This window comes from Pteropus vampyrus, unplaced genomic scaffold (assembly GCF_000151845.1).
Source record: "Pteropus vampyrus isolate Shadow unplaced genomic scaffold, Pvam_2.0 Scaffold1, whole genome shotgun sequence".
NCBI classification, from domain to species: Eukaryota; Metazoa; Chordata; class Mammalia; order Chiroptera; family Pteropodidae; genus Pteropus; species Pteropus vampyrus.
Window position 1 is genome coordinate 9710339 of NW_011888782.1, and position 25843 is coordinate 9736181.

Here is a 25843-nt window from a genome sequence, read left to right on the forward strand (position 1 = left end):
TAGGAACATACTCTTTCATGAAAGAGGATATCCAGATGGCAAATAAGCACATGAAAATGTATTAAACATCATTAGCAATTAGGGAAATGCAAATTAAAACGACAATGGGATATTACTACACCCTGTTAGAATAGCTAAGATAAAGCGTAGTAATAAGACAATCTCAGCAAAAATGCAGACAACCTAGATGACACTGCTGGTAGGAACGTTAAATGGTACAACTGCTCTAGAAATAAGTATGGCAGTTTCTTATAGAACTAAATATGAGTTTACCTTACAACCCAACAATTGCACTCATGGGCATTTATCACAGAGAAATAAAAACTTAGGTTCACACAGAAACATTCAAATGTTCATAGCAACTTTATATGTAATAAAAACTGGAAATATTCCGTTTGTACTTCAGTGAGTAAATGGTTAAACAAACTGTTGCATCAATACCACAGAACTTTACTCAGCAATAAGAAGAAACAAACTATTGATGTATGCCAACAACTTAAATGGATCTCAGGGGAATTATGCAGAGTGAAAAGAGACAATTTCAAAAAGTTATGTCCTTTATGATTCCATTTATGTAGCATTCTTAAAATGACAGAATTACAGGGATGAGGAACAGAGTAGTGATTGTCGAGAATTAAGAAGGGAGGAAAGAGAGGAAGTGACTGCTATTACAGGGTCACAGCAAAGAAGTTTTGTATCTTGTCTGTGGTGGTGATCACACAAATCTACATGTGATAAAAACTACATAGAAATATATGTATGCATAAGTGGATATAAAAATAAAGCTACATAAAAAGGTCAGTGGACTGTCAATGTCAATTTCCTATGATTTAGTTATGCAAGATGTTACACCATTGGCAGAAACTGGGTAAGAATATATGTGATGTGGCTGTGTTATTTCTTACAGTTTCATGTGAATCTATAAATATCTCAAAATTAAAAGTTAAAAAAAAAGAGAACAGAGAGACACTGAGGCCGAGTAGGATGGCATAGGCTTTTGAATCAACAAAATTGTGTTCAAATTCTGGCTCCACCACTTACCAGCTGTAGGACCATGAGCCACTTCTTTACCCTCAGTCGTGCATCAGTCGTTTTTTCATTTTTATTGAGATATAATTGATATAGGTGTATAACATAATGAATAGAGATATATACACATATATATAGTGAAATGAGTACCAGAGTAAGTTTAGTTAACATCCATCATCTCAATAAATAGTTACAATTTATTTTTAAAGTGAGTACACTACACTATTTTCGTTCTCGAGTTGTTTTGATGATTAACTGGCTCTGAGTAGCCAATCAACATATGACAGATCTTTAAATATTGTTATTCTGTATAAAAGCCACTGATTTACATTGGTTCATAAAAATATTCTGTCTTTTCATTTAGCACTTAAAGGGATAGGTAGTCTGACTTCTCTGCAGAGCTTTAATATTAATAAATATTCTCAATTTCATTAACTTCTGCTCATGTCTTCATTTCTTTCTACTTTCATGGGATTTACTTTATTCTTTTCCCTTCCTTAGTTGAACACTTAACTCATTTAATGTCTTCTTTTCTGATATGTGCTTTTGACACTGTCGATTTTTCTTTTATGACTGTTTTAGTCAAGTCACAAATATTGGTAATGGCAACCCAGCATTTTCATAGTCATTCAGTTGTAAATATAACTGTTTGTTTTTCTTTACTCCAAGAGCTATTTGAAAATGTGTTCTTCAATTTTCAAATATATGATATGGGGGATCTTTGTGGTCTTAATAATTATTTGAAATATATTAAGCTTTTGTAGCTTAGCATGTGATCAATTTTTATAAATGTTTCTTATGTGCTTTGGAACAGAACATGTGTTCTTTAATTGTGTGGAATTTTATCTTCATTCAATACCTTAATTTTGTCAATTTGGTTGTTCATATCTTCAATATCCTTATTATATTTGATCTGGTGGGCCTATCAGTTACTGCAGTGAAAATGTTCCTCTTTGATTGTAGATGTGTCATTTTCTCCTTATAATTGTGCCAATTTTTACTTTTTCTATTTTTGACTATTTTTGGCTCTCAGTTTCAACCCCTTGCCTCCTACAGATGTAAGTTTTCATCTTTTTTGTACACAAGGCATTAAAACCCAAGCCCCTTTTTATGAAGACTGACCACTGTCCTTCACTCACTCCTTTCACTTCTCTAAGCCTCATCCTTAGCAGCTATACTGTCAGCTCATGAGCTTTACTGTGATTTTTGGTTTTCAGTTCTGACTTCTGGGGATTTCCCTTGCAAATTCAGCTATGCATTTTAAAGAATGTTATATTTTCTTCAACATTTCTAGGTGTTTGGGATGTGTGCAAATAGAGAAGGATGTTGAGGTCATCTAGTCTAGCATGAAAGGCAGTTCTTACTAGGAGTACTGATCTAGTGGAGAATGGTGCCATGTTCAGCAGTTGTAGAATTCTGGGTCTGTACTTTCTGAGACTTAACATCAGATGAGTTAAGTAAATACTGATGTTTGGGTACTGGATGCCCTGGTGGGATGGCAACACCTGGTGGGATGGCAACAAAGATGTGCCATATGTGGTTTTTTTTGGTTCATAGCCATTTTGAACTTAAGGTACCAGAAGACTGGTCTTTAGAAGAACACCAAGATTCTTTTACATTTCAACTTCTAAATTTGAGAACATTTATAAACATGATGTTAATGAATAGTATTAAAATTTTATTGTTGCTTTCATAAGACTTTTGTAAAAGTTTTATCAGTTATAAAACTGATTTAGACTTTTTCAGTTGAAGTTCTTTAAAAATGTCATAAGCATGTTTCAAATTATACCTAAACAAAATACAGTGGTGATCTAGCTATCTTGGAGCAGAGGTAGGCTGCACTAATATTGCATTCAAAATATAGAACTTAAAGAAGAAAGGTTTGTAAGTTATAACTAATACAGTTTTTCTATAAACTAGGTATGTTATTTACATATGTACTCTATTTCATGTTTTTAAACTCATGTTTAAAAACTCATGCTTTTAAATTCATGTTTTTGACACAGAATAGAGTATTTCCTTTTTATAGTATTCCATGCTTTTTTAAATTTTATAAATGTACAAAACCCTTAACTGGAACCCAGCAAAAGTTCCCTTTGAAGTTTTTATTTTTGAAATTTTTTTTCTTTGAAATTTTTTTACAAATCAGTGTTAGTTTTCCTCTTATGAACATTGTTATAATTGCACCAAGAGTAAATTCAGTCCCCAGAATGCCATGATTTGCTTTTGGAGTTTAGTTCTCTATGTCCGGAATAAGTTCTAAAATAATGACTGTTTTGTCTATAAAAAGTATGTCTATTTATAACAACTTTACATTTTCTTCTAGGTTACCTTCCGAACAAGAATCTATCACTGTAATATTAACAGCCAAGGCGTGATCTGTCTGGACATCTTAAAGGACAACTGGAGTCCGGCCCTAACCATTTCTAAAGTTCTCCTTTCCATCTGCTCACTTCTTACAGACTGCAACCCTGGTGAGAGGCTTTAAATCCAGTCTTGAATTGGATCTATTCCAGATTTAGACGTCAGATCTTAGTAAATTTTTTACTTTACTATTACCACTACCACCACTACTACTCCTATTACTATTATTCTGATTTGAAATCTCCAGTCTATAACTGCTTTCTTTTTAAATTGGGTCTTGTCATTAGACTTTTTAAGAAGGAAAAAGCATAGTGATAAAAATTAATGAAAAATCATTTTAGATTAAGAAGCGGATTTGAAGAGCGTATTACATTCTGCTGCCAAATAATAATAAAAATTTTAATTGAATAGCTAAATCTTTAATTAGATGCCTACCAGATGTTAATTTGAGAAATGTGGGCTATTTTAAATCTGATAACAACCAGGCAGCACCACCTAAATGTGACCTTTTTGGCCTCTTAATAACCATGCATCTTTATAAGCTATTAGAATAAAAAAGCAGAGTCGTTCTGAACTAGGAAATATCCAAAAAGTAAACAAGGAAAGATAAATACAACTTCCCAGGAAAATTAAAGAGGATTTATGGCCAAGCGTTTGTGGCTTGCTGGTGTGTTTAATGCTGAAAGTTTTTACTTCCTGTGTGCTCCCAGATGTGTGATTATGTCTTTGACCAGCTTCTTTTAACTAGAAAACAAAACAACTGCCAATCTTTTACATCTTTGGATTTATTTTGAAAAATATGAAAATCCAGAGGTAGCTATAGAGTTTCCACTGCTGTTCGTAATAAGAAATTCTTCTTTGAGCATTTAATTGGTAGTCGTCTTATGTTGTGAGAGTCCATCTTCCATGTTTTAGGAATAAATTCTGTCACCAGATAAGTGAAGTTTTGGATAAGAGAAATGACAAGTGGGGTCAGGGTCTCTCTGAGGCTCCTGGCTGTTTTATAAAACATGAAGAAATTATAATCTTTTCAAATTTTAAGTGTTTATTTTTCAGTAATAACTTTTTAATGAAGAAATATGAAAACAATTAAATTGTCATATATTTAGAATATATATAACAAAGTAATGCTTTTAACACCAAAAAGAAAAGAAGATATAATTGTACATCATTATCAAATCTTTTTTTATTAATTCATACTTTACCCCAGATCATGAAATTCAGTAATGCTTCACTAATTTAAAACTGAACAACAGATACTTTGTTCTTTTAATCTCATTCTTCCTATTTCAATCCCATTTGTCTCTGTGACTATATATTCATTTGGAGGTAAGATCATAAAAAGGCATTTATTTGGTGATATGAGGCCTAGACCACATGGTCCTCCTGGAAATGATGGAATAGGGAACTGCTTCTGCTTCCCCACTTCTGGGGTTTGCTGAAATTTGGAGGCAAGGGGTGGAAAAATTTAATGGAAAAATTTATTTTGAGCAGTAACATTTTTAAGAAACTTTTGATGTCAAGTCCTTACACTATACACCTTAAATGTATATAAAGCGTTGTATGTCAGTTGTATCTCAATAAAATGAGAAGGGGTGAGGGAAGGAAACTTTTGAGGTCCTACTACTTAGGAGGCACTTTGGAGCACTAGGTTAACAAGAAGTCCTCACTTCTAGTACATGAAATAAAGTATAACATTTATCAGCCAGTTGATGGGTACACCAGCAATTAACAGTCTGTTCCCAGTGCAGTGGTCTAGGTAGTTCTAACTGCTGGCCTTAATAGGGCTGTTCATGCTTCACCATGGTGTTTATTGAGCCTGATATAGAATTCTTATTGGCCAGACATTACCTAGCTGCCAAAGTTTGTCTGTGACACACTGTTGGGGAAAAGAGTAGTAGAAGAGAGAAATAGAGAATATGCTCAAAAGGTTAGCACCAGCCGCCCAGATTCCCTAAATTTAGTCCTACTTGGTAAACCTGATTTAATCCCTGAATTGCTGAAGTTTAGAATACTAATCAAATTTCCATTTTTCATAGACTGCTATTATTTGTAAATATTCTCTTCTCAAACACATACAAAATATAAGTTCTGTTATATTTTAATTCATATTTTGAAGTCTGTTTTTGCTGTTCTGTGGCTTTTTATTCTTAGATGTTTTATCACATTCTTTATATGAAATATATATTTATTATTTAAAATATGCCTATATTATGCTCTTCAGACCTATAAATAATGAGTATTTTCCCTCATACAAAATGAATTGTTCTAAGAACACTGACAATTATGAGATAAAATGTCAACATTTTCCTGTACCAGATGCTTTATTTACAAAGTAATGTCCAGAAATACTTATAACCCTTTTTTCCTATTCTTTTCTGAAAAGTATTTAAAGCTACATATCCTCTGGCATTGTTTTACTAATCTCAATTCTGCTTTCTTGCTCTACTTCTGTTGCTTTCTAAAGTGTTATGGGCTTGCTTCATCAAAATGTCATTCTGATACTCCAGCATCAAAAAATTTCTCCCAAAATGTATGATTCTTATGAGATAATTGGAAATTTGAAAACTAAGCATTTGATATTGGGGAATTATTGCCAGAAATTTTTAGGCATAATAAAATGGAATTGTGATTATGAATTTTTTACATGTCCTTACCTTTTAGAGATACATACTAAACTATTTGCAAATAAAATCCTTTGATATCCAGGATTTCCTTTAAAATAGTCTAGAAGGATTAGAAGTGGATAGGGATGTGGAAAATATCAAATTGACCTAATTATATTTTGTCGAACCTAAGTTCAACAAATGAGTACATGGGGGTTTATTATACTATTCTGTCTACTTTTGAATATGTTTGAAATTTTTCATAATAAAAGGTTTTTTTTTATAAGTGCCAAAGATTAGACATACCAGCAGTATATCTATACAAGGTGCCTGATTTGGTTCTTTTGCTCCGTGAAGGAATTTTTGGGACTCTGCCTCAAAATATACCTTGTGTATTTCATTCCCCTGTCATCTGCCTTCAAACTGTAGGCTGCCTTGTGATGCAGCCTGGGCCAGCAGGGTTCTGCATTCATAAACAACCATTAAGTCTTTATCCCCTACTCTTCAAACAGGCAGAACTATACAGCCCAGGTCAAATGAAAATTCTCTAAGCACATCCACCAAACATCAACACTCAGGATGGATGAGCTCTTCCCTCTCTCTCTCTGTCATGTTCCAAATAAAAATCAAGTGTCAGTTACTCCCAGTCTTAGATTTATGCAAATCTTTATTAGAACAACAAGTAGAGCTAAGAATGGCAGCTAATTAACCCTCTGCCTTACACAGTGATTAAGCCGAGAGTGAGCACAGCTGCAGCTTCATTGGTAAGAGCTTTATTCTTTGCAAATGGACAGAGCAAATGGAAAGAGGAATTTGCTCCTGGTGACTCTTTTATAGTGTTCTATAAAAGGTTGGAGAATGGCTCCTTCCTCGTTCTCCAACATCATAGCCCTTTGTTTCAGATCACTTATGGCTTATTTTTTTTTATAACTAATACAGTCTTTATCCATAAGTTGTTCTTAACTTCGATTGTTATTAATGCTTGTCTTTAACCTGATTATGATTAGATGGTAAATTGTTACTGAATATTAACATTTTATAATGGATAGTGACTACTAAGGGTTAGGGACCATAAACCAGGATCAATTATTTTAACACAGGCATATTTATGTAGATTATTTACACTGTTGTGAGCTGTTAGACTGCTGTGTTAGACCATTCTGTTGTTGTCAAAGAAGGGCTCTGAAAATACAAATAAATTTAAAAGGTGAAGCAGACCATCAGTTTAAATAAGCACTATTCTTTACTCACATGGGAATGTGTGTTTTTTGCAGAACTGTTTAACCAAAGAATAATTCAAAGACTATCTTTCCTATACTTGAGGAAACCTGAAGTCACAAACATTTAGTCTAGATTTTAATTAACTTTTTATTATTTCTTAAATGAAAGTAATTAAAAGATACCAGAGATTACAATGGTGAAAAAGGACTCAGATTAATTCTCTTCATTCTAGAGTAAAGAGAGTTTTTTTAAACGATAAGGAAAGACTTATGTAAGAATCGTTTATTTTATATCGAAGGTCTTTCCTATTCCCCTAGATAACTTCTCCTGGTGTTTGTTCACTTTTTACACTTAAGGACCAGTGATGTTCGTCACTCTTTAAAATTAGTCCTCTTTCCTTCTATAATCATATTTTTTGTTTTATTTTGGCCATCAGGTAGCACGGCACTAATTTAATGCTCAGTCACAATAACTGCCTTAACTCATATAATCAGTATACGTGCTAATTATACATGCTTTTTTCATATACTTGTATCTATGCTTTTTATTATCATGTAGATTATTCTGTTCTGCTATAATAATTGTATTGAGGATATATATTTTATAGCAGATCATTTGATGCTTGCTTAGCAAAGTGAGGCATGTACATGAGAGGTGAAATTTTTTGCTTGGGGTAGGTTCAAGGAGCACTTTTCATAACTAACCAGCACTCAGTATTTGGGTTTGTTTACAGCTTCTGTCAGGAGAGACATAACTGTGTCTGGCTTTGCTAAGCAGTTTCATTCCAACAACAACATTTATTTTTCCTGTGTGTTTAGTTGTTCTGTAGACTCTTGGTCTCTACACAAACAGAAAGGTTTCAGGTGTTATTCCTGGGCGGGCATTTGCCACAGATGTCTTTTCTACCACTTAAAATATATAGAAATGATAAGATTATTAAGCAGCTGACTATGGTCTCTATAATTCTCTTAGCTCTTCACTGTATGTCACTTTTGAAACTCTAAATGCTCTTTCTTTTTGGTCAATTTATTCTACAATTTAGATTTCTGTCCCCATTCAGTCCATATCTATAATGTGGTATTTTGTTAATACTCTGGGCTTGTAATCAGTAAATGGAATCATTCTAATGATATTTATTGTCGGAAACTCTGTACCTGGTTTATAAATGGCATAGCATGGATTTTACTTTATGTAAGTTTAAAAAGTGAATACATTTTTAAAATTTGATAACAGCATAAAACATTCCTCTAGGACACTGACTGCCCACCCTGGACTCAGAAGGAGCCCTCGGCGTAGAGGCCATGGTGCACTGATCTCTTTACTGCCTCAGTACAGTTTCCCCACGTGGCTGTCACATTCCCCTTTCAGGTGATCTCCCACCTTCTGAGACCACTGACACTACCCACACAGCACTGAGGAGGCCCCTTTGTGAACACACTGACTTGTAAAGAATCTTTACGCTCAGAGGATTTGTTAACGAAGCTGTTCTGTAGTTTGTTAGTAGTTGTCTAGTGTCCTCAGGGACCAGGTGTGAAAACTGGGGAGAAGAGTGATACTCAAGGTGAAGCATTATACTCTCTCCTGCTGCTTGCAAATAGAAATAGCAAAGGCAGTGTGAACCACTGGGTTTTTGCCTACATTCTCACATCAGCTTGTTCATTACTGTCTTCTAAGACTGCCTTTTTCAGGAATCCTAATAGAAAAAGCAATTAAGAGAAAGACAGTGAACCACACCAGAGGTTATCCAACAGATATTATAACCTGCATCATGTTTCAAAAGAGATAAATACTAAACCTTGAAGCTATGTTTCTCAGCCATCTGTGACCCTGCAGTGCCTTCTTACGTTGATCTGTTCCTGTTAGCCCAGAGACTCTGTTACACTGTCCTTCCTGTAGTTTATAATATAAAATAAATTGGTCTGTAGTACGTGTTTTCAGAGTATATATGCACAACTCCACCTTCACCTCAGGCTCTGATTTGACTCCTCCCTCAAGCATGAAGTGTATCCCTCTCCTTCAGAGGAATCACTGAGCTGCCGCCAAAGGCAAGGCGAAGTGTACTAGCACCTGTTTTTTAGAACAGAGCTTTGTGATATCTGTATCCTTAGTTATTCTTTCCCCTTTATCTCTTTTCCTATTAGCTGATCTCTTCTATTTTATCTGTATCTCAGCCTATTGTTTTTTCTGCTGCTTCTCTTTTTCTTCTTTTTTTCTTAATCTTTATTGGTCACCTGCTGCTCTCCCTCTTAATTTCTTTTAACCTTTCTGTCTCTTGGTAAAAATTTTCTTTAAAAAAGAAGGAAATCCAAACTATCTTTTTTATTTATTTTTATGTTAAAAGAACTTTATTTATTATTATTAAAATAACCATATGACTTAGCTAATAGTGTCTTTTGGCCTAGTATAACTTTGGAATATTTTGTTTCACTTCATGTGCCAAGTGATGGCTCTTGTTCTTCTGGTGTGCCAGAAGATAGGGCAGGAATGGCCCTATCAGTTCTCAAAAGGGATATGGTATCAGCTCTGAAAATGTGGCTGAAACTGTAATGTTGGAGTTGTTGCCATTCTCAGCCAATACATTCCTTCTTAATGCCATGGCCTCTTTCTCCAGTTAAACGATTTCTTTTTTTAGTCTAGTTTGGAAAATGTATTAAATATTAAGTCCTGTGCTCTATAACTAACATTGCCAAAGGAATATCATGTACATAACACAGTAATCTCGTTTTGATGTTCTGAACTTCTTTGTCCTATTCATGGATGGCAGAGTTTTAAATGAAAACACTGGAGTTAGGTCCTAGTGTAAGTGGTTTATATCCTTTAGCTCTAAGCTGTTTTCCTGATTTTCACTGCATTTATGACTGACTTCTCTAAGTCATAGTGACATATTTTTGCATGTATGTTTTCAGCAAACCTCATGATTCTCCTTGCTAGATTCACCAGTGGCAGATCATGAGCACAATGAAGGTTATACCTTTCCATGTTTAAAAGGATTACATCAAAGGAGCCAAGTTATACTGAGTTTTGAAGATGTCAGGAAAAGCAGAATGTTGCCCCGCTTTCTCACTCATTAGTACCCCTTTGTGAATTAAAGATAGCACTTCTAACCCTGACTATCTTGCAGCATTATTGTAAAGATAAAGTGGTTTGTATAGACTTCTGTAAACACTTTGAAGGCTATGAGTATCTTTATATGGAATGTACTGAACTGAAGGCCATATTAGCTCTGCAAGGTGTGATGACCTAGACTTTAGATGTCTAAAAAAGCAATTTCCTTTCTTGCATAAAATCTTTTTTTTCTTTTTTTTTCTTGTTTTATTTTTTTAATTTTTCTTTTTATTTTTTCAATTAGAGTTGGCATTTAATATTATTTTATATTAGTTTCAGGTGTACCATATGGTGGTTAGACATTTATATAATTTACAAAGTGATCCCCCCATTAGTCTAGTACCCACTTGGCACTATACATTGTTATTACAATATTATTGACTATATTCTCTATCTGTATTTTACATCCCCATGACTATTTTGTAACTACCAATTTCTACTTCTTAACCTTTTCACTTTTTTCGCCCCCTCTCATCGGGCTATCACCACTTTGTTCTCTGCATCTGTCAGTCTGTTTTCATTTTGTTCATTTATTTTGTTTAGATTCCACATATAAGTGACATCATATGGTATTTGTCTTTTTCTGTCTGACATATTTCACTTAGCATAATGCCCTCTAGGTCCATTCATGTTATTGCAAATGGAAAGATTTCATTATTTTTTGTGGCCAAGTAATATTCTATTGTATATATGTACCACCTTTTCTTTATCCATTCGTCTGTTGATAGACAGACACCTACGTTCCCTATATATCTTGGCCATTGTAAATAATGCTGCAATGAACATTGAGATGCAACATATCTTTTCAAATTAGTGTTTTGGATTTCTTCGGATAAATACCCAGAAGTAAAATTGCTGGGTCATAAGGTAGTTCTATTTTTAATTTGAGGGGGAACCTCCACACTATTTTCCATAGTGATTGCACCAATTTGCAACCCCGGCAGGGCATGAGGGTTCCCTTTTCTCCACATCCTTACCAACACTCATTGTTTGTTGACTTATTTATTATAGCCATTCTGACAGGTGTGAGGTGATATCTCATTGTGGTTTTAATTTGCATTTCTATGATGGTTAATAGCATTGAGCATCTTTTCATGTGTATTTTGACTATCCATATGTCCTGTTTGGAGGAATGTCTATTCATATCCTGTGCCCATTTTTTAATTGGATTGTTTGTTTTTTGGTGTTAAGTTGTATGAGTTCTTTACAAATTTTTGATATTAACTCCTTGTTGGATATATTTTGGAGAATATCTTTTTTCCATTTGTAGGTTGTCTTTTCATTTTGTTGATGGTTTCTTTGCTGTGCAAAATTTTTTTAGTTTGATATAGTCCCAGAAAGTTTACTGCCTTCTTGCATAAAATATTTTTCATAGTTTTGTGAGTTTGGATTTTCATATGTAACAGAATTTACTTTCTAGAAGGAGAAATAATAGGAAGAATAAAATATAAGTCAAATTTGATTAATGATTTCAATTTGCTTAGGTTTCTCTTTATAATTTAGATAATTTAAATATTTAACATTATCCTGTCATCTATAAAATGCAGTATAAGTGTGCTTCTTTATTCCTAGTACCCATAATGCACAAACTATATGCCCTCCTGTGACCCCATCTAGCCAAAGAACTCCCCAGGAAACTGCCTTGTTTTAGGCCCAAGCCTTTTTTAATGTTTATTCCTACCACTAGTCTTACCTTACTAAGATATAAGTCTCAGGCATAAAGACAACTTAAAATATGTCAAGATATTATATTGGATGCTAGCATCCTAAAGATCAAAGACTGCATCTAGTTAAGGTAGAAGTGGAACCTAGCTATTTGTAGCGATCCTCAAGAAAATTTAGTCCCTGAACTAGATATACTATATAATCCAAATTGTTTGTAATGTTTTTAAAATACATCAGAGGAGACTTCTGCTTCTGGCCATGAAGAAATAATAGGAACCATACATACACTCCTTCCTTAAGCAACTAGAAAACTAGACATTGGAGAACAGACAGCCTAGGATTATCATCCCTGAGAAGAGAGAAACAAATGAAGTAAACGCTATGATTGCCCCAGCTTACTGCCTAAAAGCAGTTTCCAGGCTGCAGTGCAGGGAGGAAAGAACCAATGAGTGAGCCCAGCAGTCTCATTGAGTTGAGGAGGCAGAGATAGAGTTTGGGAAGACCAAGGCGGCTTGTGTTTGTGGGACAGAGACCCAGAGAAGAAGGACGACTGCACAGAGAGAAAGTTCCAGAGATCTAAAAAGGATCCCCTAAGTCTTTAGCTAAGTTTGGATCTGTACATGTCAGAAGAAGCCACCTGGGGCCAGGGAAAGAACCTTCATAAAACAATAGGCTGAATAATTGTTGAAGCTCACACGAGCCTCTCTGTGAGTGGAACGATCTCACAATAAACAGAACATCATGTAGTCCTAAGAAGATATTGCATTAATAGTAGGGGTAAATCAGCTCTGCACGAAGAGTTACGCTCCACCTCTCAAAGTTTAAAGAGAAGCTTGAAAAGATTGAACTTTGCTAAATAAACAGGTGCTAAAATAAAGTACAACATTCTTTAAGGGAATACAGCAAATTCTAACACCTAACAGTATAAAATTCACAGTTATACATCCAATAAAATATTACTGGGCATTTTAAAAACAGGAAAATAGAACCCTTAACTAGCAGAAAAATTAATCCATAGAACCAGACCCAAAAATGACAAAGATGATGGGATTAGTAGATGAGAACACTAAAACAGCTGTTATAAATAAATTTCATATGCTTAAGAGAAGGTAGAAGAAAGCATAAGTATGATGAAAAAACAAGAAATATTTTAAAAAATGCAAATGAAACTTCTAGAGGTATTAAAAATATAATATCAAACATTAAAAAATACATTGGATGGAAGTTATATCGGATTAGATACAGTAGAAGAAAGGACCAGTGAGGTTGAACATAGTAATTGAAACTATCCATAATAAAACAAGATAAAGAAAAGCCTAAATAAATAAATAAAATGAACAGAGCTTCAGTAAGCTATGGAACAACATCAGGCTTGCAATTGGGAGCCCCAGAAAAGGGAGTCAGGAAAGAAAAACTTTTTGAAGAAATATTGGGAAGAACTTCCAATTTCAGTAACAGAGACCGTATTTGCACTTCCACCTAAAACAACCAAAAGACAGACAAAACACATTAAGCAATGGTTTTCAGAACACTAGACTCAGGCAATGAAGGAAAATGATCCCTGGAATATGAGAAACAACTGAAGTGAACCCTGGATTACTGCCCTGTGAGAGTTTCAGACCATGGTTCTGGAAGGGAAACCCAGGTGGAGCCTAGCAGACTCTCCAAGAATACTGGGGTTTGGAAGACAGAGTGCAGAGAGGGGAAAAGCTGCAGAGAAAAAGAGAACTCCAGAGATCTGCAGAAGGTACCCAAGTACTGATCAAGCACATGCATATGATGAAGCGTACAGATCTGGGGAAAGAACTGTTTTGTTTGCTTCCTTTTTGCCATGTTGGCAAGGGATAGATTCCTACTCTGGGGTTATAGGGAGTTGCCAAACACATAGTACCCAACACTGAACAGATTAAATTCATAACAGTTTTATTAGTCACATATGTTCTTAGCCTGGGTAAGGGAGACATCACACACCATGCAGGGCCATGCGGGGTGTGTACCTCGGGAACAGAGTTAACAAGCACAGGCTGTGGGAGGCAGGCCTTGTAGTCTCAAGAGGGTAGACTCCTCCCTGGTTCCTACAGGAGGATGTGATTTGCTTGTTTGAATAATTCCACAGACTGGCAGGAAATTGAAGTCTACTATTCAATGATAAGCAGTAACTATTCTTGGTGTGCATGATAAGGAAGTTTATTCGACTAGAGGCCCTTATCCATAGAAGCAGAGTCTGGAGAGGAATTTGTGGTCAGGCCATTTGAGGCCTTCCCAGTTTTCTTGAGATGTCAAGGGAGCGCATAATATCGAACCTTAATTTTAGATCTTGTACCACAAGATACATCCTAAAGGATTAAAGGGAACAGTGCCTTTTCCCACCAGCGAAACTTGAAAAATTGATAATTTGGGAGACAGTGGATACACAGGAAGGTCTTGCCTCAACCGTGAAAAATAATTAGCCCTAGAGTATGCACTAATTACGCCTGATCATACAAAGCAAGGCCTGACAGGATCAAACTGTCTCCAAGACCAAAACTCAAGAATATTTAGAAGACTACAGAAATATCTAGCACCCAGAAGGGTTAAGTCAACAATATCTGGCATCCAGTCAAAGATTACCAGAATGCAAAGCAGCAGGAAAACATGAGACATAATAAGAAGCATGACTACTCACTCAAAACTGACTCAGATCTAGAGAGAAATTAGAATTTGACTAAATAATGGCTGACATTTTTCCAAATTTTATGAGAACTATAAACACATACCCAAGAAGCTTGGCGAACCCCAAGCAGAGGAAACATGAGGCAAATCACACCTAGGCATACCATATCAAATTGCTGATGAGTGGTAAAGAGAAATTCTTAAAAACAGCCATGAAGGAAAAAAAAATGGTCGTATTATTAAGAAGCAAAGATAACGAGAGCAAACGTCTATTCAGAAATTGTGCAAAACCCCAGGACACTCGAACTAACATATTTAAAGTACTAAAGGAAAAACTGTCAATCTAGAATTCTGTACCTATTTCAAAAAAGATATTTTCAATAAAACATACCAAAGCATATGAATATTCTAAAGTAAAATCTGGTATCGGAGAAAGGCCTTTATAAGTAAGAAAATCAAAAATCATAAAAAATTTAACAGATTTGACTACATAAAAAAATGTTAATTCCATATGGTAAAAACACCATAAATTATTAACAGATAGCAGTCTTACAATATATATAATGGACAGAGAGTTAACATCTCTCATATAGGAAGAACTATAAATGAACAAGTGAAAAACCAATAACTCATTTGGGGACGGAGGAGAGGATGATCTAAGCAAGCAATTCATAAGAACAGCTAAATAAGACCAAAAACATGAAAAGATTTCAAACTCTAAGAAATACCAACTAAAATAAGATTTCTCTTTTTAATCACTAGATTAACAAAAAATTTTAAAAATAGTAACATCCTATATGGGAAGAGTGTTTGTAAGAATATAGATTGGTGCATTCCTCACAGAAAATTTGGAGGTACCTGTCAAAATGTAAAATGCACATAACTTCTGATCAGCAACCTTACTTACAGGAATCCATCCTGTAGTAAATTACCAGGACTGTATTTTGTCAACATTCTCTGTTCCCTTTTTAATTTTAAAGCATCACTCTGTTTCCATTCTCTTTAGTCCTCCCTAAAATTATGAAGTTTCTCTGTCTTGATGAATTACTTCTTTTTTACGAATAATTAGTAATGCATATTTACTGCTTACTTATACCATGGTAAATTTACAGAGAATTAAAAACTCATTAGGAAATCAAAATACTAACACTTCAGAATTAAAGAAGAATTATTTTTCACTTTTTCAAGGGGTTTTAGTTAAAAAGTACTGCTTCAGCTCCTCTTTGCTGTCAGCAAGGTGATTCCTAGAGGTATTCTCTTGAGAACAAGGAAGCATAGGAACAGGCATCATCTTTCACTGGGCATCAAGAAAAAGATGTACTCTCTTGTTTCTTTTGTGATCCTTCCTAATAGATAATTAGAATGCTTTTGGAGAAGTTTCAAATTTTACTTTAAAAATTTGTAGTATATATTTTAACATATCAACCCAATGACATACGTTGCCATTGTAGTAATCAACCAGAAGGTAAGATGGAAAAATTTTGTTAACACCAAGAAAGAAATTTTTAAATGGCTGTGACGTTTACTTCTTAAATGTTCTTTAGTCTAATATCCGTTTTTTAGTCTCATATTCTTTAAATAGTTATAGAGTCAGTAGGAGTTATGCAATTTAAGTCAAATTAGTGATAACATTATTATCCCCATGCTGTCATCTCAGCCCCTGAAAAATCTATTTATAGTGTATATTTTCTATTACCAGCACAGGAGATGAAAATTAGGTCTGACTTCATGTCTTAATTATGCATCCACATGACCACACTTGAGTGCTCACCAGCCACAGTTCGATTTCATTACCCATGAAAAAACTGTTTTTATGATGGAAGGAAACTTAGACCAAGGTCTTGGTAAGTCTGAGTTATAGTACCAAGGCATGGAGGCTACGTGTGGTCTAGTGCCTGAACCAAAATAGATCTTAGGGCCCCTAGTCACTCTCGAGATCATTGTTGGACTCAAGAGAGAAAAGTAATGTCCTGCACATTGTTCCTGGTGAAGCCCAAAAACATTGCCCTTCAAGAATTGCCATCCAACGACAATTTGAATATACTTAATGCCCCTGAATTCTATACTCAGAAATGAGTAAAATGATAAATTTTATGTTAGGCATATTTTACTACAGTAAAAAATTTTAAGACTTACCATCCACTTTCTAAAAGCAGCTCCCTAGAGACACAAACAACTTAACCTAAAGGTTAACCTTTAGGTTGACAGTTTGACCTAGGATGGGAAAGACAGGAAAGGAATGTTAAGAAGTAAGCCCTCTCTGCCACTGCAGCTGAAATGGAGTGAATCCAGCGGCATTAACACCCAGGCAGCAGGGAGGGTAAGTAGTGGCTGCTGATTCTTCTCCTATTCTTTTGCCAGGTTTGGCAATGGTGATGATAATATAGTTATAACAGCAACAGCTGGCCAGTTCTGACCAGGCAATATATTCAGTGCTTCTCATTAGTTTTCTCATTTAATTCTCTCAACCACCCTCATGGATATACTTACAAGGAATACTCCACTTCGAATGGGCACTGTCTACTTTTTGCAGATGAGAAAAACAGGCTCAGAGAGGTTAAATAATTTGTCCAAGAAGGGATCAGAACTAGGATTTACATTCAAGGACGTTCAAGGAGTTTTATTCCAGAACTTGAGCTGTTAAAATCTGGGTCATACTGCCCCAACTGGGGTCTTAGTTTGACACTGCTGAGATGTAGCTTCTGTGCACGGACACCACACTGATGCCTTAAGTTCATTTACTTGGTTCTTCAACAAACATTTACCATGCTCTGATTCAGGCCCAGGGCCAGAGCAGGAAGGAGGGTGTAGTTAAAGTTCCTGCTTTAGGTCAAAGTCCCTGCTCTTGAGATTAAAATATAAGAGTCTGACAGTAAGTGAATCATCACTCAAAACCAGAGCTTATGTTCACCATAAGACCCCGGTGACCAATGATCGAAGCCTTCAGAATGCCTCCTCTGGCTAGGACACAAGGTGCTTGCTCCCTTTTAGGGAGCCCAGAATGCTTTTATTAGCATTTCTGCAGTGTCTATTCCTTTGGGTGGGTAGGGGCCGCACAGCACAGTTAATGCAGGAGATGGAGGGGCATGATGTAGCAGTAACTCCGCTCTTGCTCAGTCAGCAGACTCCCTCACCAGGGTAGGTTTGTAACAGCCAAACACATCAGACCCAAGAGGTGAAATTTCCACATCACTCTCCACCACTCTTTCATCTGCCCCAAACAAAAGTGCCTTGTCTCCTAGATCACCCCTATTCAGAGGACCCTGGCAATTTGTACAAAGAGCATGGAGAGAAAGAGGAGGGCTCTTTGTGCACAAGATTCCAGAAGCCCTCAAACATGACATTGTTATCAAGTGACGTATTCATCACAAAAGTCCATTGCAGCTCCCTCACATGCACGTTATAAAATGTGCCATCACACTCAAAATCTCCAGGAACACAATTTTAATCGTGGGCTCAGGACTGGCCAACTTGGGGTGAGGTGAAGGAAGCTACCTATGTAGTTCTGAAGTACCTCAGAACCTTTCTACAGACAGAAGTGATATATAAATGCTCCTTGCATATATTCTTTGTAGCATCCGTTTTTTTCTCTTTAGTAGTACATCTGCCAATTTTGATATCTTGTGATTCCAAGGTGCCATAACTTTTCCATGGTACCTCTAGCTGCAGGATATCTTGCTCTTAGCATTGTAACAGCACTGGGCAAGTCTCTGTGAACAAATGTCCAGGGGTAGGCCATCTTTCCAAATTATTCTTTATCTACCTCAATCTAATTTTAACAGTATTCCATTTATATACTTTCCTTCACACAAACTATTATCACAGATTTCTGAATGTAAATAATTTTCCTGTTCACCGTTAAAGTAGTCATTTAAAATTGGCCTACTAATAAATAGTCATTGCAATCATCAATAATTACTATAATTTTAGAGAATCCTCAGACACTCAGTTCAACAAATATTTATTCTTAGTGCCAAAAGTTGGAAGGAACTGTGCTAGGCACTACAGGGGATACTCAGGGGCTACAGTCACCACCACCACCACCACCACTGCTACTGTTTCTACTAGAAATATTCTTCTGGCCATTTATAGTCTAATGGAGGGTGAGTCAGATATAAGGGAAGTACAGAAGTAGTATGTTGCCTCACTGGAGCTTGGAGGGGTGTATTTAGAAAGGAGGGGCAGCTGGAAGATGATTTCCTGAAGGAATGTAGAACCAAGAAATGTAGGGATGTGAGAAGGATGACTGACTGGAAGTCTTGCAGGTTGGGAAAAGATGATGGAGCTGTGAAACACCCCTGGCTATAAATGGTCCCTAGGTACCGGAGGTGCAGCCCGTAAGGGTGTGTTATGCACTGAACTGTGTTCCCCCAAAATTCTGTGTGGAAGCCCTAACCCCATAATGTGACTATATTTGGAGATAGGACTTGTAAGGAGTAATTAAGGGTAAATGAGGTCATAAGGGTGGAGCCAGAGTACAATCTGTCTCTCCCCCGCTGCCATGGGAGAACACAGGGAGAAGGCAGCTGTCTGCAAGCCAGGAAGAGAGAACCCTGACGAGAAACTGAACTGGCGCACACATTCATCTAGGACTTCCCAGCCCCTAGAACTATGAGAAATAAATTTCTGTTGCTTAAGCCACCCAGTCCGTGGTATTTTGTTAGCCCAAGCAGACTAATACAAGGTGTATATAAAGTTTCTGTCAGGCATTGGTGAAAATATTCTGCATCATGTGCCAGTTCCTAGGCACTGCAGATGTTGCAGATGTTGACTAGACCTGTATTTCCTTAATTTATTTTGGATTCAGCACTGTCCAATGGCTTCAAAGATAGGTTTGGTGTTTGTTTTATCCCAAATTTTATCCCAAAAGACAAAGGGAAGAATTGATCTTCTTCCTCATCTTGCTTACTGCTAGCAAATGTGCAGCATTATAAAAGGCTCATGGTAAGCATCTATTTAACTGAATTAAGATTTCACTATTATCAAGGCACTACGTAAAGAGGGCCTAAATAAGGAAAGTCACCAAGGAAGAGGTTTTCGGGCTTAAACATTCATACATTTCCAGGAACTAGGTGGTCAAGAGGTAGCACAGGAAGATTGCGTTTGCGCCTGCATCCCCACTCTGCAGCTCAGTCTCTGACAGTCAGCAGTCCTGGTTCTCTTCATTATGAATAGAATCTGGATCACTTTATTTTATAATGACTTTTTTACAGATTGTACTTTTGAATTCTTAAGAATGTAAGGTTTCTGGCATCTCTTTGCCAGCCTCATCTCTCCATCAGTTTTCACCACATGAATGCAAGCACAGCCTAAATTATTCTTCAGCTACCGTTCAAGGCTTTGAACACACAGCTATGGCCATAAATCATCCAGAAAGACACTGACCTCTAGGTTGACTAAAATCCTAGAAGCCTGTTTTTCCCCATTCCCCACTATTTTCAGCCAATCTGTTAACTACCACAATATTTACATGTTGCCATATAAGTCAGTCATTCTGTAGCAAACTGAATTTTTCAAAATCTATTAATATTTTCCATATAAAAATTTAAATATAAAGATAAAAGTTTTCTTAATTTTAATAAACATTTTCTTGTTGATTAACTATCACCTCGATTATATATACTGTACAGATCAAAGTTGAAGATGATTTCAGAAGGAAAAAAATGTTCTCTTGCTTATAAAAGTTAGCCTATAAGTAAGATTAACAAAACTAGTAAATTATTTGACATGTTTTCATTGTTAATGTAGCCCCAAATGCTCTACATTTCTTTTATAGAATGATAGAAACCTTTGGTCACACTTCAGTAAAACAAAATTCTAGATCAAGAATCAATGATATTATAAATGTTATACCCTTTATAGAAAGAAAAAGGGATAACTTCAAAGATATATAACTTGTGGGCATGGGGTGAAGCAGTTTCCCAGCACAGATTAGTGTCTGAGTTTTTTCTTTTTTTTTTATCAGAGTACTTAAGTATTCTGGTAGCCTTAACCATGGGCCTTCATTTTAGTCAGTGGTTTTTAACCTCCTGTTTACATGAATAAATCAACATAACTTGTAAAGCAGACTATACATTAACCATTTAAAATTGGACATTTGTTTCTGAAGGAAATGGTTTGGTTTTTTAAATGCTTCTGTTCATTCTTATTTTTTTCCAATCATTGGCAGTAGTTCTTTGGATGTTTTCAGAAATGAAGCAGCTTTCTCAAAAGCTGTACCCCAAAAGAGTCAAAAATAAACATGAAAAAAAAATTAGAATTATTGATATTGTATCAGTATTAAAAACCAACTTTCCTAGATTTAAGACAAAACTAGTATTATGTACGTTACTTAAGTTTATATGAAGTTAATGACTCTCCCTTAAAATATGTCATACAAACATACAGTTTAGAATTTTATCTCTTATGCTACTCAAATGGCTTAAGCATGTGTGTGTGTATCAGGAATCAAGCATATCTTTTATACCATCAAAATTTATATGTTAAATTAACTCATAGAAGTCTAGCACAATTTTAAAACAAATGCTAATTTTCTCTGATTCTGAAGTAACACACACAGAATTGGTGTGTTCTATAAAATTATTCCTTTCTTATCAGTAATGTAGTTTGTACAGTTAATGAGATCCAACTTCCTAATCATTCACTCAGTTTCCAAAGATAAAGAGTATAGCAGACCTCATCTATAACTTTTTCAAAGGTAAGTTCTCAGTTCTTTTATTAGCAAGTTACTCTGTCGCTGTATTTCTCTAACTTCTTGTCCACAAGCGAGGCTTAAGTAGACTCCTTGGAGTTTATAGGGATCTGACGAGTTCCATTGGAAAGTCAATCTAGCTTTTTGTTTCTCTTGACATTAACACACTAGGTCAACCTATGTCTTAGAGGGGCATGTCAAAATGGTTGTCATACTGCATTTTTCATTGTTATTCTCCAGGGTGATATCCCTTGAAGGTCATATTATAGATCGTTTTATCAAAAGAATGTCAACAATAGTAGCTGGGCAAGGGTTGGTTCCACCTAATCAGATATGTCCTCTAAAGCCACTAACAGCTTGACGCCTTGACAAAACCTGGTTGCTTAAATACTTCACCATGACTTCGGGCTAGTCTCGAACTTAACCATGCCTGATCTGCACATTCATTCTCAGACCTCAAAAGTTACATTGCTTAATGCCTTTTATTCTGTAAGTATAGAGTGAAAGCCCAGATAAATGCAAGTATGCAAACAGTATTTCACTTTATTATTATTCCTCCTCTGCCCTGCACTTGTATGCACCTAAGCAGACACATACACACAGATTTAAGTATATACATACAAGTTTTCAGTTTGAAGCTTGAGTCTCAGACTTATTTAAAAAGCAGATCTGATAAATGAGTCCAGATGATGTTTGGGCCATCCTGAAATCTGTCTCCAAGAAAAGGAGGTTCAAGGTAACAAACAGTTCATCGGCAGATTTTTCCTAAAATACACTCACCTAGTAGTTAATTTATAGAATTTCATTCTTAATCTAACTTATAGTATATTATAGGTGGATGGGAGGTACAATGTATACCAACTTTTTGAATATGACAGTTTCTTAGCATCCATCTGCTGGATATTGCCCTCCAGTATGAGCATATTGGTTTGCCTTTGTCAGCCCTGGTATTCGCTAAACTCTGCTCATCTAAATGTTATTTATTGACCAGTTAAAGTGCTAAAACCAAATTTTTATAGACATCTTAATTCCCATAATGGTTTATTAAGTACCATTTCCTAATGAGATCAAATAAATCATCAGAAAACTGAAGTCTCAACACAAGCATAATGTAATGATTGGCTGTCAGTAGGGACTAAAGTCCACGCAAGTCTATGGACTTTAGTTTTGACAGATTAAAATTAACCAGCAAATGAAATTAAGCACTAAAGTTTTATTCTTATGTTGTCCCTAAAGAAACATTTTTATTTTGGTTTCTAACAATTATAAATTGAGGGTTGACTTGTTAGTTCAATCATGCACCTTATAGTAAATCCAAGTGCATTTGAGTATTAAGCATTTAATATCACTCCCAGGGGCAGACAATCCCAAAGAGCCAAGGGCATGGAGGGCATGAAAAATTTGTTTTACTGCCCTGTAATCAGCCTTAACCGTGACCTGTCACCCCATACTAGATTGCCTGGGGTCTTTCTGTGTCAGATATCATATACTAGAGACTCAAACTTAGTACAAATGAAAATTAGATTTAAATTACTAAGCAAATTTTCATTCCAATTTTAAACAAAATTTAATTACCTGCCTCCGGAAATAAGAGTCATGTTTAACTAACACCAGTAGCCCTGTCTGTCCTGCCATGAGCAGTTTATACATCCTTCCTTTTTTTCCTTTCTTTTTTTTTTTTTTTTTTTTTTTTTTGCTACAGTGTTGAATTAAGGACACAATATCTCCTTGTCGCTCCAATAAAAATTTTAAAGTCTAGTTAAAATATTTAACATGAGTTGACACCACAATGACTTGGCAGCATATACATAAGAAATAACCTTCAGTGAAATTAAATGCTGATGCTTAATTCTTTTGTTATCTTTATAGGAGTAGTTCTCCAATATTATTTTGATTTATTACTGATTTTTTGTGATTATGCTAGACTAAGTAAATATGTAAAGCCCTACAGGTGCTTATTGGACCTAATTTGCAGGTGAAAATATAGTCATTGTTAATGCAAATAGTAGATGTGGCCGCATTTAGAGGCCGGGAAGATATTTAGTATCAGTCTCAAGGCACCCCTCCTCTTTGTTTATTACTAAGGAGCTGGAAGTCTCTCATGGTATGCTGAGCAGGTCATATTATTGCCTCTAATGATTTTCTCTTTGACACTTTTAACTTTGTGTTTTATCTGGAAGAGTAAAGATTTTTTAAAGAATTCCATAAACTTCAAATTGATAACCGCAAACAAGAATCTTCACTAAACATATTCTGTAAGTGAAATGTGGCAAATAAAATTAAAATGGACATTCATTCTATTAATTTATTTGTCGTAAATAGTCACTGAGGTGTATATTATACATTGGGCTACATTTTTTTGTTTGGCTTTTCCTAGACCTAAATAAGACAATATAGCATGTGTCAGTGCCAAAAAAAAAAAAAAAATTTGCTCTTATGATCTCTGACAAAATGAAGCAAAACTTACGGGTCTAGAGGGTTGATTTAACCTTACAAAAAATGTTTATTTTTTAAATCATCATTTCTTAGAACAATCACTATGTGTGTTTATGAAGAAGGGTTATTTAAACAAGGAAAACATTATAGGTACAAATGGTTCCTAATTTGTAAATGAAATATAATTGTTCCTGCCGATGTGAGTATAGTCTCATTTAAGGGCAGTCTGTTCATTGCTTTTTTCCCCGCCTCCCGCAAAAAAACAGCTCTAGACATGTAGTCATTATGCAAATCTAGTCAGCATATTTATACTGGAAACAAATGTAGCCAATTACAGAAAAATAGGTGGAGCTATTTTAAGCATTCATTAAGTCTCTCCGGGCAAGGGGATAAATTAAACTTTATAAAGCTGCTATAAAAATGACTATTTTAGAATTTAAATATGGTTGTGTAATTTAGTGCTAGTTACCAGATTCAATTTTAACACCAAAACTTAGCTTCCAAAAAGTATTCAAATGAGACACTACATCTGGGAACTTGTGACTGCCCGCCACACGAGCATTTAAAAATTAAGGCCTCGGCACATCTCATTTCATGCTAAATCGAGTGGCCTTTCAGTTTCCAAAAAGAATCCCATGGCTTGACCAGTCTCGAATAAATATAGCAGTAGGTCCAAAGCCCCCATAGGTGAGCGCCTGTCAGCGTCATCTACAAGGTAGAAGGCATTGTCCCTCCCACCCATTCATTAATAGCCTGCATGATCTCAGCCAAGAATCTACTTTCTACAACCCGTCTTCTCATTTTTAATTATGTATCTTGGAGAAAGAATTCAGGTAGTATAATATGAATGTTTAAATATCATTTGAAAAACTGAAGCATCAATGAGAATCAAATTTCCATGAGGAATGACTAGCACAGCTAGCTACTTGAAAAGTAACAATCAAAACCAGGCTTGTGAGTAGGGGATGGAACAGATAGGGTTGTGTATCAGACAGCAGGACCGGGCACCTTAAGGTGGCAGAGTGGATGGTGGCTTTCAACCATGTGATTTAAAGAACCCAATTCTTCCTACTGGAAAAACAAAACTAAGTTATACACGTACTTTTTTGTTCCAATTATTTTGTGTCTAGTTTTCTATGCTAAATGTCCCTATAGTTCCCTTTGAAAATGTACATATCTCTGAAAAAGATAGCACATTAGGTGACAGTCACATTATGATCAGATATATGGACCTTTTTTCTCTTCACATGTCAGGAAGGAGAACTACACCAGGGAATTAGCCAGTGAGGAGGGAGGGAGGCAACCAAGCTGGGTTTCTTCTGCTTTACAAAGCTGCTGTGCAATCAGAGAGAAGCCCACTTTCAATTACCACACTCTTGTGGAGAGTAAGAAAGCTGGGGAGTTTTGATGTATGTCCTTGTCCCACAGTAGGCCTGGCATTTTTTTAAAGTAAGAGAGGCTTGCAGCTGGGCAAGGAGCGTTAACGTAAGAAAGCTCAGCAGGTCATAGAGGCAAGTGCAACAGGGCTTGTTAAGAGTAATCAAAGACCTACTTAGGGAAGCAGCAGGAAGCAGAGGTTGGAATTTTTACCCTAGGGAGGTTATAGGGGCCATCTGGCCAGAGGAAAGTTGACTTCACTCTGCAAAGGTTTAAAATCCAGATTAAAATGCTGATTAGAAAAATCACCACAATGAAGCAGTATGATTCCCACCTCCAGTCCCCCCCATGAGACTAGAAGATTCTGCTTAAATAGTTCAACATTATTTTAAAGGAGTTAATGTGTATGCACATTACTTTGATAAATGTTTCCCCACCTCTCTTCTTTCCTCCTTTCTGTTTTAAAAGCCTCCCTCGTAAGATAAATGATCTCTATTTTCTTCTTCCTCAGAGATTCCTTGGGAAGACTCAAATGACAATGTAGGCCAAGTTGTCAGGAGTTGTTGCTCATGAAGCTTTTAAGATGGAAACCAGTTTATACTGATGCACTTTAATGCCAGCACTTTACACTTAGTAAGCATAAAGTTTTTCATCAAGACTTTTCATTTTTGATTTCACACTTTTCTGTGTTATAATG

General features: G+C 35.7%; 1 protein-coding gene and 1 long non-coding RNA gene across 2 annotated transcripts in view; both read left to right on the forward strand.

Annotated features, from left to right (window-relative positions):
• The window catches only part of UBE2E1 (ubiquitin conjugating enzyme E2 E1), a 534712-nt gene that overhangs the window by 245575 nt on the left and 263294 nt on the right, over positions 1-25843 (forward strand). The window lies entirely within an intron of this gene.
• LOC111741052 overlaps positions 3335-25843 on the forward strand; it is a 43105-nt gene continuing 20596 nt past the window's right edge. The window contains exon 1 of the long non-coding RNA XR_002780842.1: positions 3335-3503. This is a non-coding gene — a long non-coding RNA (uncharacterized LOC111741052). The remainder of the gene's footprint in view (positions 3504-25843) is intronic.